Source organism: Chrysochloris asiatica, unplaced genomic scaffold (genome assembly GCF_000296735.1).
Source record: "Chrysochloris asiatica unplaced genomic scaffold, ChrAsi1.0 scaffold00018, whole genome shotgun sequence".
NCBI classification, from domain to species: domain Eukaryota; kingdom Metazoa; phylum Chordata; class Mammalia; order Afrosoricida; family Chrysochloridae; genus Chrysochloris; species Chrysochloris asiatica.
Window position 1 is genome coordinate 271,631 of NW_006408536.1, and position 4,366 is coordinate 275,996.

At 44.7% G+C, this 4,366-nt stretch overlaps 1 pseudogene; it reads right to left on the reverse strand.

Annotated features, from left to right (window-relative positions):
• Nucleotides 1–2,589: 2,589 nt before the first annotated feature.
• Nucleotides 2,590–3,840, reverse strand: LOC102828595 (annotated as a pseudogene).
• Between the last annotated feature and the right edge of the window lie 526 nt (nt 3,841–4,366).

Here is a 4,366-nt window from a genome sequence, read left to right on the forward strand (position 1 = left end):
AGATAAAAGAGTAGCTAAATTAAGAGAGGGACTTTTTTTAAGGTGATGCATGGGTGCATAAGGGTGGCATAAAGGTATTGAAGTCATGAGTCAGAGACTGAAGAGAGTGCTTTGCAGCTAATCATATCTTGTAGGTTATGTGAGGAGAAGATGGTTAATAGTTGGTATAGGGTGAATTTTTGTGCCTCAGTAGCGAGGATTGCTGCTCTGGCTAAGGTTTTCATGCAGGCTGGCCATCCTTGGTATACACAGTCTAGTCGCTTGGAGAGATAAGCTATAGGCAGTGGGGTATCCCCTGCTGTTTTGTGGTGCCATAAAGAAAGAAGAGCCTGTTATGTTTAGGGGTGTTGAGAGAAGGGGCTTCAGTTAATGCTTGTTTTAAGAGGTCAAAGGCATTGATTATGTCTCGTGAATTAAGTATAATTTCTGGGGATTCTGTTTTTATAAGTTGGTATAGGGGTTTTGAAATTAGTGGAAAGTTTGGAACTCAGATGTGGAAATAGCCGGCTAGGCCTAGGAAAGACTGGAGTTGTGTTTTTGTTTTGGGAAGGGGAATGGCTTTTGCTAGTTTTGTCCGATCTTCTGGGATTCCTCTAGTGGTTGGTGTTAGGAAGATGCCTAGGTAAGTTACTCTTTTCTTTGTTATTTGGGCTTTGTGTTTGGACACCCGATAGCCCCACTGTGTTAGTTGATTTAATACCTGGGTGGTATGCTGGAGGGAGAGGGAGAGCATAACAGTAAGTCATCAACATATTGGAGGATAATACTGGGCTTTAGGTTAAGTGTCTTTAAGTCTTTTTGGAGGGCTTTGCTAAAATAATGGGGGCTGTCCTGAAAACTCTGGGCTAATACAGTTTGGGCCAACTGTTGACTTATAATGGGTGTCGGGGTCTGTCCAGGTAAAGGCAAATAGGGATTGGGACTCAGAGGATATAGGAATGGAAAAGAAAGCATCTTTTAGGTCCAGTACTGAAAAATAGGTAGTGTCAGGGGGGATATGGTTGAGGATAGTGTAGGGGTTAGGTACAACTGGGTGTGTGGAGGTTATGGCTGCATTGATATGGTTAAATCCTGAACTAGTCTAAAAATTCCATCCAGTTTTTTTTTACAGGTAATATGTGGGTACTATGGGGGGAGTTGATAGGGATAAGAAGACAGGCCTTTAGGAGGCGGGTAATGATGGGTTTTAAGCCACATAGGGCCTCAGGGGATATAAGGTACTGGGGGACAGATATATAAGCTTGAGGATCTTCCAGCGAGATGACTACAGGTGAATGATGTGCTGATATTACTGGGGTGTTGCTGTCCCAGATTACAGGGTTGACCCCAGGTAAAGGGGGTTCTGTTATGTTCAGGAGTATTTGGGAGTTGCAAAATAGGATATAGGGCCGGGAGGGGTTTAGTTGAGTGAAATATAGTTTGGTTCCTAGTTTTTGTAGGATATCTCGTCCTAGTAAGGGGATAGGGCAATGTCGCAACACCAGGAAGGAGTGGAAATTGCAAGGCACTGGGGGTGTTTGGAGGGGGGTTTCTGGGAGTCCCTCCATACCTATTACTGTAGTCAGTGAAGGAGAAAGCGGCCCAGAAAATTCAGTTAGAACAGATAGGCTGGCTGCCTTATTAAATAGGAAAGAGATTGTCTTTCCAGAGACACTCCCTTTTACCTGGAATTCAGGGGGACATGGGAGGCTGTGAGATTCAGGGCATTGTTAGTGTCAGGAGGGATGCCAGACCGTTTTCAGGGTTTTTTAGGGGAGGGATTCCTGCTCTGAGGGGTGGCCTCTGTGTGGGACAGTCCATCTTCCAATGCCCCCATTGTCCACAGGTTGGACATTGCTTTGCAGGAAGCTTAGGGTTAGGGTATGCTTTTGCCCAGTGGCCTTCATTTCCACACCGGAAACACTTTCCTGGGCGGGGGTTGACAGCCTTGTGTCCCTTGATAGGGTTATGGGCGTCCCGAGGAAAGAAATATCAAGGCCGGAGAATGGAGCGAGGGCCAGAAGAACAACCAGAGCATCCCCTGTATTGTTCTAATGCTGGGCCCCTAAGACATGTAGGGAAGGCCTGCCCAGGCCTTATATCTGGGGGCCGGAGGAGGCGTTCTCTAGGTACCTTAGAGATTACCTTCCCGGTGGGAACAACTAATAGTGAGAAATCTCAGAAGGAAAAATTAATCTCATGTCTAGGATTCACCCGTCTAGCTTCTGCTGACTTCAGCCTTAGATCGTGAGGAGAGGAAGAAAAGGGGATGAGGGGGAACAGGGTGAAGGCAACCCAGAGCCAGCCAGGGAGCTTTGCCTTACTCTCCCATACTCCACATTGGGCTCCAAAATGTAAGAAATAAGAAAGAAAGAGATGAGGAGAGAGACTTGGCTTCAACAACAGGCAGATTTATTGAGAGTAAACCTGGAAGGGGGTTCTCTAAGTCACCAAAAGAGTCCGCCCATCCCTTACAGACTAAGGTGTTTAAGGCAGTGTGGTCCTGGGAACAGTTCTGGCAAGTTTCCAATGGGTGGAGTTATGGAGATTTTCCTGAAACCAGGGGAAGCGTCTCTTGGTGTAAAGACAAGCTTTCAGGAGACCAGAAATTTAAGCAGGACTGGTTTCTGTTTTCTCTTAATCTGAAGAAGATTTGGGGGAATATTGTCCTTCTTTTTGTAGAAAAGCATGGATCCTTGTCGGCTTCAGAGAAAGAGTCCTGGTTTTTTGTTTTGGAAATATCGTTACTACTAATCAGTAGGCCAGTCTCTTCATTTTCTGTGCCCCCTGTGACAGTTCCAATTATCTGTGTCATACCAGATATACTGAGTCCACTCTCCATTAGGTTTAACAGCTGCTTCTTTAAAGTAGGGAATTCTGGTGTGAGATTCCTGGTGATTCATGACATAACTCTTTATCAAGATTGTTTGGTCTTGTTTTGACTTCTCCTTCAAGGCACCATTCTGAAACACAGGCACATAACTGAGACATTGCCTCTACTGAAGACTTTGTGCCCTCTTCAAATTCAAGTCATATTTACGGGGAAAGTGTTGGCATATCTTCATCAGTTTCTGAGTCTCGAGTCATAGGGCTTGCCAAATCTCTACTGCCAATTTCCGTAGACATGGTGTTTTCCCTCTCTTCTTGTACAACTTCAGATTGTGACACTGACCCAGAATGAGGCTTAGGTGAAACATACTTCTGAATAGCTCTAGTGTTTCTTCCATTCTTACTTTTCTTGTTTGATTTCACTGCAACTGAATGAGAATTTCTGGAACTCAAGGAAGAAGCCAAGGTACTTTGCTCACCTAGATTGTTAATATCAATGCTTAGTTTTCTTGCCAGTTCTTCATCACTTTTCAGTTGTTCTTCGATTTCTCTTTGCCTTTTTTCTGTTTCTCTTTTTTCCTCTTCCAATAATCGATGTATGTACTCTTCACTGGCTTTGTTTTCTTCTTCTTCTTTGGCTCGTCGCTCAGCCTCCATCTTACGTAACTCCTCTTCATAGTCTCGTCTTAATTCCCCAGGTGCACTTAATATACGAACTGGTTGCTCGTCAACAGTTTCTTCCGATTTTTGTCCACAGGCTCTAAGCTTGCATTCATGGGGGTAGTTTTCCTGAATCACCTTCCACAGTTCCATATTGACAAGAGAATTTCTTCGGATATGGTACCGAGTCCACGAAGAGACCCGGCGGCGACAGAAGGGACAACATAAATTTGCCTTCTCAATAATCGATTGAAAGCACGGATTACAGAGCGTGTGGTTACAAGGGAGGGTTACCGGTTCAATTAGGATTTCCAGGCAGATCCGGCACTGGCATTCCGACAAGGAAGGGATGGTATCTTTAGAAACAGCCATTTTGAATATGCTAAGATGAAGGTGCTCCCTCTTTGCTCTGGGCATCCAAGCCCCAAGCCACCAAGACACAAAGGTACCGGGTCACGCTCAAGGAAGGAACAGTTTTTGCCGTGACACCGGGCTCTGACTGGAACTGGACTTCCGTTTTACAGTTGCTACGATGAAACATGCGCCACCCCACGATTCTCACATTCCAACTTTCAAGCACTTTGCGGGCTTAAAGTTTATTTTTATTATATAACTTTCTGCTATACGGGCACTATATAGCAGAAAGTTTTTGGTGTATTTTTTTTTAAAGGCATGAATCAAACTCAATAATAAACTACTCTGGCCTTTTGCACTGATTTAATAGGCACTGGTGGCTAATTCCTTCTACAGATCAGGGATAATGTGGAGTCCAAGATGCTGAGCTTGAGTAATGCTACAGATACAAGTTGTTGTTGTTAAGTGCCATCGAGTCGGTTCCGACCCATAGCGACCCTGTACAGGGTTTCCGAGGGTGTAAATCTTTACGGGAGTAGAAAGC